Below are 15363 nucleotides of genomic sequence, written 5' to 3'. Positions count from 1 at the left end.
TAAAGTCTTGCCTTCGAGATGTGTCAAAATACCCACTAATAATTAAGTTATGCAAAAGTTTTAAAGTGAGAAAGCATGAAGCAAAAAGTAAAAATTCCTTATAAGTAAAAGAGGGAGGCAGGAGGATAAATCAGAAATACCCACTAACGCCAAGGAAAACCATGGCAATTATATGTTTCATGTCCAAGAAACTCATTATCACCTAGTAAACATACCAAGGTCAGGGCATTCAGCTCAGGCCTTAACAGATCGTATTGAATGCCAACATTGGGAGAAAGGAAATTTTCTTGAAAATTGTCAGTGATTTGCAGGACTAGGGCATCACAGAGGGGGAAAGCTGTCGGACTTTAAGGAAGACAGCGCCTCTCTTCAGAGGGGAAGAATGAACACTAGATTCAGTGGGAAGCTAAAACCCAAGAGAGACCATTAACTGAGTGAGGCAGCAACTTGGCACAAACAGTTCAAAGGCCCAGTGACTTCACCAATGCGGAGAGTCCTGGCCCTGAAATTAAACAATAGTGGAGGGTGGAGCCTATAGAACAGGGTCAGATATCCTGCCTTTGCGCTCTAATAATCCAGACATCATGTCAACAGATTCGAAAATTCCATTCCTGAGAAGCAAGAAATGGTAAGGTACCAAGGCTCTGCTTCAGACTGCATGGACTGAAATCCCAGCTCTGCCACTAACTAGCTCTGTGAATTATATAACTCACTGAGCCTGGTCTCCTGATTTGCAAAATGGGTATAATAACAGAACTAATCATTTGGGGGTTTTTGAGAATTATATGAGTTAATATAACTAAAGAGCCTTGATCACAGCAAGTGCTCAATTAAACACATGCTAGTCTTACTTGCCTCATAGAGTTGCTGGTGATCCATTATTGAGCTTTTCTTATGCACCACGTGCTAACCCATAGGTTGCCTAATTTAGCCCCCCATAGCCCTGTAAATCAGTGAATGGAAAGCACCAAGTTCAATGACGGCTTTGAAGATTTTCTGTGTTCACTGAGGGCAGCCCACTCCTTGCTCTTCATTACCAATCAAATCCACAACTTCTGGTGAAAAAATCAATTCAAAGAAAATCACCCATTAGCCATCTACTTGGTTAATGTAAACTGGTTATTTTTGAAGAGCTGAAGCCTCTTCTTTTATCAAACAGCCTTGATATTACCTTGAGTATTTCATTTTAATACAGATTCCAGGACCCAGGAGTTAAATGTATAAGGCCTCCTAAATACTCTCTGACTCTGGGAGTCCACAGTCAGAAGAAAAGGAAGGGGTCTCTACCCCATCAATCTTACCTCTGATGAGTCAAGGTGCAAAGTGCTTCGAAGAACAACCAGTTAAACTCCAGAAGTTTTCATGTTGGTAAAAGATTTTAGCTTTTTATTATTTCATGAGATAGCAAGGGCCACTTCAAACAATGAAATTGTTAAAAAGAAAAAGATTTGGTAAAGATCAAATTTGATTAAAAAAAAAAAAAAGGTAAATCCCTAAAAACCTGATCCAATCCTCTTGTATCAAATGAAGATAAAATTGAACCCCAGCTGACAACAAGCAGTGTTCACATGTGGACCAGGTGGAACAAAGGCTTGATACTGTAAATAAAGTTCTGCGTTAACAATAATCTTGATCTACATAGCGGTAATAGCACTCGTCATCAGGTGCTATTGTTAAATGGGCACAAATCTTCAATGTGAGCTCCTCTGCAATGTGACTTTGCCATTCCTCCCACACAGATGAGGAGTGTACTCCCCCTCTCCCCTGAACCTGGGCTGGCCTTGTCACTTGTTTTAGGCAGCAGAATGTGGCCAAATTGATGCTGTGTGAACTCCAAAGCCTAGGCCACAAGAGGGCCTGAGGCCTCCACCTTGCCCTTTTGAAACACAGTCCTGAGCCTGCCATCCCAAACAGAAACCCAGGAAGAAAGACCACATGGGGAGAGGCCCTGGATCCCAGCCTGAAGGCACCTGCATGACTGAGCCCAGGAAAGCACAAAGGAAGCACAGAGCCAATCTGCTGAGCCACAAGAAAGGAATACTAATGTCATCTTCAATCTCAAAGGTTTATTATACAGCAGTAGATAAGAGATACAGGTAGATTAGCTGGGGTTTGTATAGTTTAACAATGTTTCTCAAACACAACAACAGACAAAATCTAGGTAGCTGGAACTCAGTGGTTACCTTAAGAGAGGAGGAATGGGTGGCAATAAGAAAGGAACTTTATGGGATGCTGTTAAGTTTTATTTCTTGGCCCGAGTAGTGATAACATGGATGTGTTCACTTTGTGATAATTTATCAAGTTGTGCACTCTGAGCTGTGCACTTTTCTGGATATATGCTAAACTTAAATTTTAAATAGTTCAAAAGGAGCCTCTCTTGGCAAAGTCTCTTCGAGAAACAGGGTTATGAAGCTAAAGGAAATAAATTATCATGATCACAATTTTTTGTCCATCAATCAAAATTTCCTCAGAGGAGCCTTATTAACACACACAGTCCAGTGTTAGAAGCTGAATGTCACCTGTAATCCACAAGCATGTTTCTTCCTTACCAAAGGAGGAGCTGCTTACAAGTCTAGTGATGGCACCGAATTCCAGAAAACTTTACAAAGCCTAGGTGAAGATACTCTCAAGAGCTGATTTAAAACGTTTCGTGTCATTTCAGAAAGTGTCGGCCACTTACAAAATAAAAGGTCTTCAGCACTTCCATGGCACAGGTATGTCTCCCTTGGGGGACCACACAAACTCCATGAGGCCACATCCCATCTGCATCTCAGTGTCCCCCGACCCAAGGACCCTAATGTGAAAGCCAGGCAGAGTGTCACTTGTTCACACAGAAAAGACTCCACAAATGTCTGTGGTTGGTAGGAAGACCCCAAGCTCTGAACAATGTTTATGTCCTTTGACTAAGTGAATCCTCTTCAAAGAGTCTGTTCAAAGTTAAAAAGTTTAAATGGATACAAAGATTTACCCATGGAATTGTCCATCAAGTTCTTTAAAATAGCAAAAAACATAAATTAAGAATGGAAATACTCCAAATGTTTAAAGTTAGGAGATTAAGACAAGGAAATTGTATTATATCCATAAAGCAGAAATCATACAGACATTAAAAATGACATTAAAAAAGAAAATAGAAGCTCTCTCTTTATAGCGGGATTATAAGTTTCTTTCTTCTAGCTTCTTTACAATTTTCTGCAAGGAATAGGTATTTTTTTTTTTACTTTTAGCTTTTATAAAAAACAGTTAAAAACTGGGAAAATGTGTTGAACTAAGGACAATTAACACTATAATCTTATGACTTCATCCATTCCTTAGACTCTTTGCCTGGAATTTTCACTTCAGCTACATACTTAACCTGAACATGTTACCAGACTCAACTCCCATCCAATCACAATAATCTTTCTTTCCCTCTAGGGCTCTGAGCTCTTCGTCATCTTTGTGATAAACCCGATGCTCAACACAGTATCTTGATCTTCGTGGGTGCTCAGTATATTTTGACTAAAAGTTGTTGGATGTCAGGTTAGGAACAATAGGATTTACCTAAACTGCACAGCAGCAGGGGTCATATTTCCCTACAGGGCCCATGCATGGCACACAAAAGATCTAAAATAAGTGTTTGTTATTTGTGATAGCGAGCTCAGGTTGCCATAACAAAATACCACAGAATGGCCTGATTGGGTGGTTCAGTTGGTTGGAGCATCATCCTGTACACCAAAAGGCTGCAGCTTCAATTCCCAGTCAGGGCACATGCCTAGGTTGCAGGTTTGAACCCTGGTTGGGTAAGTACTGGAGGCAACCGATCAATGTTTCTTTTCCTCCCACGCCAATGTGTATCTCTCTCTGTGTCTCTCTCTGTCTCTGTTTCTCTCCCCCACTCCCGTCCCCATCCCCCTTCCTCTTTCTCTCAAAAGAAAAAAAAAGCCACATACCACAAACTGTGCAGCTTAAACAATAGGTATTTAGTTCTCACAGTACTGTGGACTAGCAGTCTGAGATCAGGATGCCAGTATGGCTGGGTTCTGGGGAGAATCTCTTCCAGGCTTGCAAGTGGCTGACTTCTTGCTGTGTGCTTACATCAGAAGTGCTTATGATACGGCCTCTTCTTTGTGCATGTGCAAAGGAAGAGAGAGCTCTCCTGCGTCCCTTTTATAAGGCCACTAATTCTACCTAATCCCATTCTTATGATCTCATTTAACCTTAATTACCTCCACACAGTCCCAATCAAATATACTCGACATACAAATTGGGGGGGGGGGGGGGGGGGCGGGGGGACACGATGTTGTCCATATCATTAATAAATGAAAATTGACATTTTACCTCACCAGTGGACCACTGAGGTGACACCAGAAATAGACTATTACCTATGACCATCAGCACAATGGCCTGAAAAGCTTCACCCCTTGTGTCAACTGATGGGGAATACCAAAGAATAGGTGTAACCATTTGGTATGTCTTAACAATTTCCTGCACAATAGGAAGACAAGGAAGAATTTGGGCATGTACGTGCTAGGTCCAAACCTGTGCTTTAGGAGGATTAATCAGGAAGCAGTATGTCTGGATCCCAATGTACAAACATAGGAGGTAAGAACTACTGTCAGAAGCCATTGCAAGAGTCAGTTGGGTGCTATGGGTGCTGATAGTAGGAACAACTATGCCATTAGTAGTAGGGAGATGGGGGAAAGAGCAGGCACAAAGGGAATCACCCAGGGTCAGATACATGGGTTATTGCTACTGAATGGATGAGAGACACAGAGGAAACAGCAGCAAACATAATGTTAAGGTAATGGGAGGAAGTGGTTAGAGGAGAGCTGCACCATACAAAGACTCCAGAGATGGGGAGACAAGGTCAATGTGATTTACAGAAGGAAAGGGAGGGTGGTTTGCATTAGAGATATGTTGAATCTCAGCTGCCAGGAGCTATCCAGGCAGAGATGCTGGTCAGGCAGTTGGAAATGGGTGCATGGAATTTCAGAACATGAGTCAGGCCGGAGGTGAATGCCTGAACATCATCCGCAGGGGTAATTAAAATGGCTAAGGACACTTACCAGAGAAACTCTCAAAAGCTGCCTTCTTTGGACAACAAAGAAAGAGGTTAACGAACAAATGAAAAGAAACAAGGAAAGGCTGTGAAGTAGGTGGAGAATCAGGGTAACAGTGCCATGAGGGCCAGAAAAGCAACGTTCTGAGTCAGACAAAGTATTCAGGACCAGCAGGAGCACAGAGACAACAGGCTGAGATGGAGCATTTGGACCTGGTTCCTACGTGATCAGAGGGTACCATGATAAAGTAGTTTCAACAAGGTGGGGAGAGCAAAGCAGGGAGACACAGAAAGCCAGAAAGAGAAACAAGCTGGTATCTATGTGTGTGCCAGGCATTCTGATAGGAATGTTGTGTAGATTACCATCTTTAATCCTCATAAACACCCCCCATACAAGGTAGGTGCTACTATAATTTGTATTCAGAGCAATTTGTGTACTACTTCATAATGAAAGGAGCATATCCACAAGGTCACATTTGCCTATCTGAAAAAACAAACCTCTCACACACATTTTGATGTAGCTATGGAAATTTGAAGTAGGCATGTGGGTGGAAAAAGGTATCAAGGAAAATGATACAAACTGAGAGGGGTCAAGCATGAAGTGGTCTGGATGGGTGACTAACCACACGGTCAAAATGTTTGTGATGGCAAATGAATTTGATTCCCAGAGGCTCAATGGCATGTGTATGTCTGTCTATCTATCCACGCTCCCACAGAAACTATTTAGGAGAAAAACATACAAACCAATGCTGGTCTGACCAATTAGCCCCAGTGCTAGCTTGCATTATAAGTAACATTTCTGAAGGTTGATTTTTTTAATCCACCTGAACAGCTATATTATACAGTAATCAAGCCTTGACTCACAGGTCATCACATTTATGAAAAAATATAGTGACTCCTTCAACACACTCTCAGAAACATCTCAAACTTATGGAAGTTTAGCATAAATGGGAAAATCTGGGGTTTTAGAAATCCTTCACCTGCCCCTTCTCCCGTCTACCATAATTTATTATCACCATAAAATAATTTTTCATCACTGCCATAGTCACTTTCACTGGCACTAATTAAAAGATACATAAAATACCTTGCTTTTCTCAGCCAGATACTTAAACCATACTTGATAGTAATGAGTTGTTTTATTAAAATTGTTCCCAAAAATGCAAGCAATTCTGGGCTTGCAGAAAACCCTAATAATAGCAGCTTCTCTGGATTAACCAACCCATAAATCTGTGGATGCTGTTTGACATTTATTGAACATGAATAACATCCCCACGTGCTGTGATCCTGAAGGTTCGCCAACATTCTAGGGAAATGACTTAACTCTCAGTTCGCTCTGCACCAGTACATCCTAATACAAACTGGCCCTTTCTACTGTGCTCATCAGGCCAGAAACATTCATCATTTATTCTCTCCAAGGTAACAACTGTATAAAGCCCTGAGCTTCAGTGTTAACCTCTGCTCCTTCCTACCTGCAGATACTGGGAACAATGGCCCATGCTCTGAATCAGTTTCATCCCCTGTGCAATGGGAATAAAACTGTATCAGAGCCATGAAATGAAAACTCTAGGCCAACATGGCAGACAGCAAAGGGCAGTGGAAGAGAGTCAGACACATCTGGGCCCCTGCTCTGGATTCACCACTATGTACTTGGTTGGGTGACAATGGGTAAGTTCACTGCTCATTTCCTTTCGTTTTTATACTCTTCCTAATTATCACATCCGGGTTTAGCCAATACAGCCTTGAGGCTTTGCTTTTTTAATCTGGGTGGCAAGTAGCCAAAAAGACGTAACAATTACTTCATTATCACACCTCTTTCCCACAATGGTGGTCTAAAGTTCCCTTTCCTCTGCAGATCTGTAGCTTTTTGAAGTTAGTAAGGGTAAAACTTGTGACAACCATTTACAGAACCATCCTATCTTGCTAATAACTTGAGTGGACAAGGAGGAGGCCTGGCTCTTACTATGATCTACTGGGAAAACGTACCACTGGAAGCTAATGTACATTCCTACTGACAAAGGTTTCAAAAAAAACCTGATGTGATCCATACATAGGGTGCCCATATCCAAACTCAGGCAGTTTTGAGAAAAGGGACTTGATTAATAATTATGCTGAAACAGCAGATGTGACCCAGGCAGGGCACATGGTCATCCTGGTCAAGTCCTTTGCAGGGATGGTATACAGCCTTCTTTCTCCTTCCAAGTGTCAGCCAAAGAAATCTAGAGGACAGAAAGGTTAGAGTACACACAAAGCCTCCTCCCCTCCTTATCATGACCTGCCCTTTCCCTGACTCAACAAAAGCACATATCTAACCAGCATTTACTACCCCAGATAATTCAAGTTTGCCCTTCTCTGGAACACGCTGGCTACCTTCCAATACACCCCAATAGTGGGGATCATTAGCACAGAAGCGCTAGGTAAGTAAAGCAGAAATGCAGTCATACGAGCTGGTTTGGGCTGAGGACAAGTCAGGCTGGTGGAGAAATAAGAGGCACCTGCTGTCTGTCACAGTCACCTGGCACACCAGTCCAAGTCTTGGTGCGAGAAGCAAAGACCAGGTTTGGACAACTGCAGACAAGAGCCAGGTGGCAGCTCTCCCTGAGAGTGCTGGGGTATTGCCAACCCACAGAAGCACAGAGATAATCCCCCCCACCAGGACAAGTCCTGTGAAATCAGACCATCCTGTCTCACAGCAACTGTCAATCACAGTCGCCAGCACACAAATTCAGAGCATTTCTTCATAAATTATCCCACACTTCAGTTACAACTAATAATCAGGAAAGAGAAAGCAAGCTCATGTCAAGATAAAAACCTTTAGGGAAAAGGACAGCATATATGTTAATTTCCTTATCAATGCCTTTTCTTTTTACTTTCATTTTCCCAACCATTTTAGAACTGACCAGGAAGGACCCTAGTTTACCACCTACATGTGAGCTTAAAAGAAACAAAAAGAGAGTAAAATAATCTTAATTCACAGTCACTCATTTTATGGTGCATGTGCTACACAACTACCAAGAAAAGATTGTGACTGTGAAAAATTAAATGGGTTAAAGTGGAATTGTATATAATGCAGGAATAATTCTTCCACTAAAATACACGGAGTTTCAAGTCAAGGACCCTAGGGGGAGATAATTCTTCCCCAAGAAGTGATTACCAAGCAAAAAGCATCTATTCCCCAGGAATAGGGTTTGTGTAATTGTTCCCAGAATAAACCATCTACTAATCCTATGTCAATCCTTGGTAGACTAAGTCAAGGGAACAACGACCAGGAAGAGTGACCTTGAACTGAATTACGGTGCTGGGAAGGAGGCTATAGCATAAACTACAACACTTATGAAATAAGCAGTATCGGCACTTATTGGATGCCAAGGGAATCAGGAGCTGGTAACAGCTGGCACTTACTGAGCACTTACATGTGCCAGGCACTGTTTGAAGCACCTGTATATGCATTAAGCTAATGCCCCCAACAATTCTGAGGGGTACGTCCTATTACCACCATCATTTTGGAGATGAGAACCCAGAAGGAGGTTGTAGACTTGGGTCACACAGAGAGTAAGTAGCAGAGCCAGAAATGGACTCCCCGCATTAACTCAGGAACCCATGCTATTAACCTCTACTGTCTGTATACGTATATACCCTTCTATCACTGGTCACACAGCTGGTGAATGGGAAGGGCTGAACCCCCAGGTTTTCCTGGCCATAAAGCCCATGCTATTAACCCATGATCTACAGTTACCTGAACACTATCACTGGTCACAGGGCCCAGTCTCCACTTCTAACACCACAAACTCTACTATCACCATCAATAATAAAGGATGTCATTTATGGAGGGTTTGCTGTGCCAGGATAAGAAAACTTTGGCTTAGGGATGTTAAGTTGACTCAGATCCCAAAGTAACGTGTGGTGGAGCCAGGATCTGAGCCAGGCCCACTGCACGCCAGAGCCTGAGCTCTCAATCCCTCCAGCAGAGGCCAGGGTTTAGCAAGACCATGACCAAGCACACAGGTCCATACTACAGCCAACCATGGACATCAGCTCCAGAGGCGGCTGTCACAAAGCCACTGACTCTTAGTCTTTGGGTCGTACCCCGCAATTTCCTGCTTTTTACAACACACACACAAAAAAACAGAATTAAAAACCCAGAAACTCAGCAAATTAGGAAAAAAACAATGCAAAGGAAGTAAAAGGCAGTTAGTCACAATGTCAGTGACAGCAAGTGAAATGACAACTGACACACTGAGGGGAAGAAAATGGAAAACTGAAAGTGCAGACTCCAAATTATATGGCACATCAATGAAGAGCATAATGACAGGCCTGAGTCATCAGGAAAAAAAATGACTTATGTTTTTAAAAGCAGGGAAATGCCTAACATGTAAGCCAGGTTTTTAATCAAGTATTTAAAATTTTTCAAGTGTTGGCATTTGAAACAGTAAGCAGCAAAGAGGCTTGCTGGAAACAGGCACAGATGATAATGGACTGCCCTGGGCTCCTGTGTTGATAACTACAGGACTCCCAGCTGTGAGGCCAGGGACCCAGAGAAATCACTGCACCTCAAGGGCCTCCACAAGGAAGCAGGCCTCACTGTCCCTTCACCACCAGAGTTCAGTGAGAAAGAGCATAGTGTGGTGACAAGACCTGTGCCCTGGAACCAGACAACGCTACGGTGAATCCTGACCGTCCTACTGACAACCTGTGTCTGGTGCTCACTGTGGTAATCCTGGTGCCTAGCACACAGTGGAAATTCACTAAACAATTATTTAATGAATGGATTAAACTACACAACTTTGAATAAATTACTTCTCTCTCTCCCAACTTCAATTTCCTGCTCTGCAAAATAGGTATGACAATTCCTACATTATGGAATTGTGGTGAAAATTAGGTGAGTCAATTATGTAGGGTGCTTCAGGCAGGGCTTAGATATAAGCCTTACTGTGACCATGACAGAGCTAACCTTTAGTTACCTTGAATCTGACCTAGGAAGCATTCCCCCACTCCCCTGTGATAATGGACAGAGGAAGCATATGTTTTGGGGCCTGTCAAATACATGAACTACAAGTTAAATAAATATCTACTCCCTTCCTCTACAAATAATCCCCACATTCAACAATGTCACATTGGTCCTTAATAACCTTGTGAGCTAGAAAGCTATTCTAATTTATAAATGAACACATGGAACAAAATCATAAATTTCCCTGGATTAACTAACAAATCGATAACAAAATTCTGGGTCTTCTGACTCTGCTTCCTCCCCATCATTTCTGCTTGGCCACCAGAAACTGAATCCCCACAAGCATCCTATACATAATTCTGCAAATTCCAGACCAGGCAACTGCAGGAGGAAAAGCAACATTGTCACGAGCAGGTTTTAAAAGTGTGTTCTGAGCACTAATTCCATCAAGGACACCTCTAACTGATACTTTCCAACTCGAGAAGTTTACGCCTGTCTGCTCTGGAATCTTTGCAGGACAAAAAGGCCTTTTTAGAGTATTAGCTCCTAACTACTTCTTATTTTAACCTTCAGTCAGTGTTGCCAATTTAGCTTTTGAAAGAAAGAAAAGGAAGGAAAGAAAGACAAGGAAGGAAAGAAAGGAAGGAAGGAAGTCCTGAATGCCCCAGAAGGAATTTATCATCCTTCTAAGGAATTACAGTAAAAAAATAAGAACCCTTTGAACGTTGGGTGGCCTGTGGGCAGGGGGGTCAGTGATGCCCAGGCAGTCTTCCTGAAGACTGAAGGTCAATAGCCTTGGCTCCCTCCTAGCCTGGCCACTGGGGAGGGACCAGCTTTCAGGGTCCTCCCTATCTAAGTCTGCATATCCCCATCCCCACATCCACCACCAGCAGGAGGGGGATTGCATGAGACCCCCCCCAACACCCCATGGCAGCCGTTAGAAGAGTTCCACATGCCCACCTCATGAGAGAGCTCCCAACCATCTATTATTCCTCCAGACTGACCCCTCCTTGCTCAGTAACAATGGTGGTAGTAGTAGTAGTTAGTAATAAGGCAGTTATTAATAATACACAGTATGTACTGTGTGCCAGATATTGTTACAAGTACTTTCTTCCTGGAGTAGCAGAGGACAAAAGATCCTTAATAAATCTTTTAATATGCTATATCCTCCCAAGTACCCCCCCCAACTCCTAAACATTTTATTAAAAGCCTAAGGCTAAAAGCCTATGACAACACTCTTGATGCCCTGTCCTGTTAATAAGAGCTCCTGGGAAATCCTATTACAAGTGACCCTTGAACAACATGGTTTGGACTGCAGAGTTCCACTTATCTACAGATTTTTTTCAGTGAATACCTATATTGTTTTCGATTCACCGTTGGGAGTCAGCAAATGAGGAGGGCCAACCTTATTCATTGATCTACACCATTTTATGTGTGGGACTTGAGCATCTGCAGATTCTGGTATCTGCACGGGTACTGGAGCCAAGCCATTCCCCACTCCCAGATACTGAGGGGCAATTAAATTTGGGGGGATTCAAGACTTATACGTAGACTTTTGACTGCACAGGGCTCAGCACCCCTAACCCATGCTTTGTTCAAGGGTCAACTCTGCAGTCAGTGCATTGTTCTTGGCTCTCTGATTTCTTCCACGCACTGAAGTCCCACAGAGACACAGCTGCTGAGACTACTTTATGTGGGTGTCTGACAATTAAGCATGGTGGCAGCCAGCAGTCTCACCTCCCGCCTTTGCTAGCTTTGTAATCAGCCTCTTTTAATCCTGCCGAGCTCCATGCTGCCTGGCACCAGAGGCCAGAAGCTGCACATGGGTAATAATTTAACAAATCACCTGTCTGGCTCTCTTGCCAGGACACCCACCCTGGAGCTTATACAGCTGCTGATGCTAGGGCTACAGCCCTGCAGAATATCAGCTAAACACCAGGTACCAGGGCCTCCAGGCCCACACACTTTCCAGCTCCATCTTGCCAAAGAAAATCAAGGTGAGGTGTTTGATAAGGGGCAATCTGCAGAAACTGTGATCCTAAGCTATATGTAACCTCCTGGGGACTTTTAAATATCCTTATTTTTGCCAAATGCAGGATCAACAGACAGACTGAGTCCTACTCAAGAAGCAGCAATACATACTACTCTCAGGAACCAGGATCACAGGAACAACCCTGGACAGTAAGACACAGGGAGAGAGATGAAGCCAACTGCAACAAGCATATACCAAAAACACTTTGAAACCTACAAAAACAACAAAAAAGTGATATGAAGCTCACTGTACAGTTTGTCCCAAAATGTGTCTGAGTCATATGCAGCCAGAACCACAGGTAGGTAAGCTAAATGGCCTACAAATGCCTTACAATACTCATTCACTGTTTTGCTATTTATCTAGAAACCACTGAAAGAAAAGATCTCTCCAGGGTTACAAATAAGATGCCCACTATTAAAAAGTGAAAATTCTGCCATGACAGGCCTTACAATAAAAATAAATCGTTTTGCCCAAAGCAGTAGAAGAGGGAAGTAACCTCAAGAGACACTGCAACCAGCAGTTAAATAACCATCAGCAAGCTATAAGCTGTCACAAACAATTATTGCTGTCAAATACTTGTTAACATGCACCCTACGACATTCACACTAAACACTGCAGGGCACAACTTTTTAGTATAATCTAAAAAAATACTTCAAATCAGACTCTCAGCCCTATACCTTAACACATTGTATGCAGGAAACGTATTTATACATTTTATGTTGACTGGTAGTAGAGCGCGTGATAAAAAACTACCCGCAAACAATGTGTTAAGAAGGGAAACAGGATTTTTCTTCCCACAATATTTGATGATCACCAGTGCTTTCGGAATGGTTTGCCACTAACATGAAATAATAGCAGGGTGCCGATTTATTCCAAAAACCTAGAGTGGTGTCTAAGGTCACAGAGTCCCTACAACCAGGCTTGAGGATGGACAATGAGAGAACTGGGATCTCAACAGTCTGTGGCCTTCGTTCTGCAGGGAGGAAGAGGAGAAACACACAGAAGGGGAGCAGTGCACAGTGCTGACTCCCACCAGGCACTAGAGCAGCCGACATTTTATATCTGCATCTGCTTATCATTTTAAAGACGACAGACAAACAGATGCAATGGCCCCATATACCCCGTCATTTTCTGCTGGTCAGTGCTCCCACTTGCACGGAGTTAAATGCCCATGTGTTTAGCACAAGATGCAAAGGCAGGTGACCTGGGGTCCATTCCCTATTCCATCCTCAGCAGCTAAATGATGTTAACCAAGTTACTTTATAAGTTCCCAGTGAAGTAGGAATAGTGACACCCCATTTCATAAAGTTGTTGAGAGAATTAAATGACAGAATATATTTAAAGTGCTTAGCACAGTCCTTACCTCATAGAGAACACTCAATCAATGACAGCTGCTATTATCATCAGCGTTCCAATAAATGGGGGCTCAGCTGTGAACCACAACAGTAAAGGTGGTTAATCCAACAGTCATTTCAGCAAATATTTACTAACTGTTTGCCCATGCGCCAGGCATCCTGCTAGAGGCTAGACATACAGAAGTGAATAATGCGGGGCTCAGACTTCAAGAACTCCAGTCTGCTGGGGAGACAGTCATATAACCTTTACAGAGTCAAGGTTCCAGACGAGGACAGACAAAAAATGCACACAATAAAACGGTTCAAATGCCTTACCATAACTTAGGATGAATTGTTAATTGTGACATGTGTCCAAAAAATTTTATATATATATATATATATAATACCCAATATATATATATCAGGTACTATGTTTGTTCACTACAAAGAAATTACACCAAGATTCAACCCTGCACTGTTTTGCCAGCACACCCAAAGAGTGTATGTGCAACAGTGGGCTGAAGTTCAGCACTGACTGGAGGAGCTGCCAGATCAATAGACACCAAAATGAAGATAGCCTTTGGAGATGAACAGATGCCAGTATGGGTATCATACACTCACAACACTGAAGTTGCATGGACATCCAGCTGGCTGCATTTATTAACTGTGAGTATTAGTGATCACACAAACTCTTAGAGCAAATGTGAAACTAAACTGGCCTACTGTTCACAGTTCAACAGAAAAATGAAGAGTGATGCCAACTCTGGGAGAAAGGTAAGAAAGGGAAGAACACAAGTCAGCAAAGACCTCTCCAAGACAACCAAAACATGCTGGGAAGTCAATGCAATCACTTCCTTAAAGCCCATAATGATGCTCTTAGAAGAAAGTCCTTATGAGGAATGGAGTTGGTTAGCAGATTAATCATTGATCTCCAACTTTTTATTTCCTTCAAAGGGTTGCATCATATGCCATTTTATGGCCAACCTAAAAGCTCATGTGAATTAATGAATGTAGGTCACAAGTCCCTTTATCTAGCTTTGACTCAACTTATAATCAGTTGAGCACCCAATAAGCAAAGGACAAAGATAAGAATATTGCAGTTAGAGGCACCTTATTTTCTAAACAAGATTATACGAAAATATGGCTTTTTGTGAAAATTCCTCCTAGCACAGAATTGGCATTGGAAATTACCAGATGAAGAGGGTTACCCAGTGTTTCTCAAACTCTATGTTCGTACAAAGCACCTGGGTATCTCGTTAAAATGCCAATTCCAATTCTGTAGGTACTAGGCAGGGCCCAGGATTTTACATTTCTAACAAACTTCCAGACAATGCTGATGCTGCTGGCCCAGGAACCATACTTGGAGAAGCAAGGACCTAGACCTGCCAGCCACAGTCCAGCAATAAACATCCCCCCTGTAGTGAGGCATGTGTTCAGGGTACACTATAGATGGCTCAGTGGAAGCCAAGGATTCCACTACCCATAAAAACCCACAGGTGCGCTTCCAGGCATAGGCACATACCCACAAAAATTCAAAGTTTACAAAAGGCCATTGAAGAAGCCTCCCCATCTCCAAGAGGCAGTCCGTGCATTCCAAAATAAGGACCTCTGCTTTAGCAGCCTGCCACTTCCTGTTGCCAACACCAAGCTACTTGGGAGTGGAAGGGAGAGCTGCATCCCCTTGACGACTCTGGAGGAGCCCATGGATAAGCAATTCATCCTCTCTTCCCTTGTTCCAACATAACAAAGTGAAGACATGGGATAATAAATGAGGAATTAAAAACGACTATCAGAAGCCCTGGCTGGTGTAGCTCAGTGGATTGAGCATGGGCTGCAAACCAAAGTGTCAGAGGTTCGATTCCCAGTCAGGGTACATGCCTGGGTTGCAGGGCATGACCCCCAGTAACCACACAATGATGTTTCTCTCTCTGTCTCCCTCCCTTCCCTCTCTAAAAATAAATAAATAAAATCTTAAAAAAAAACTATCAGAAAACTCTATAACCTGGCACCAAGCTCC

At 42.7% G+C, this 15363-nt stretch overlaps 1 protein-coding gene across 4 annotated transcripts in view; it reads right to left on the bottom strand.

Annotated features, from left to right (window-relative positions):
• Window positions 1-15363, bottom strand: part of ARHGAP26 (Rho GTPase activating protein 26) — a 409289-nt gene that overhangs the window by 345713 nt on the left and 48213 nt on the right. The window lies entirely within an intron of this gene.

Source organism: Phyllostomus discolor, chromosome 13 (genome assembly GCF_004126475.2).
Source record: "Phyllostomus discolor isolate MPI-MPIP mPhyDis1 chromosome 13, mPhyDis1.pri.v3, whole genome shotgun sequence".
Classification (NCBI taxonomy): Eukaryota; Metazoa; Chordata; class Mammalia; order Chiroptera; family Phyllostomidae; genus Phyllostomus; species Phyllostomus discolor.
The sequence above is the reverse complement of the archived record's forward strand: the minus strand, read 5'-3'. Positions and strand labels throughout refer to the sequence as shown.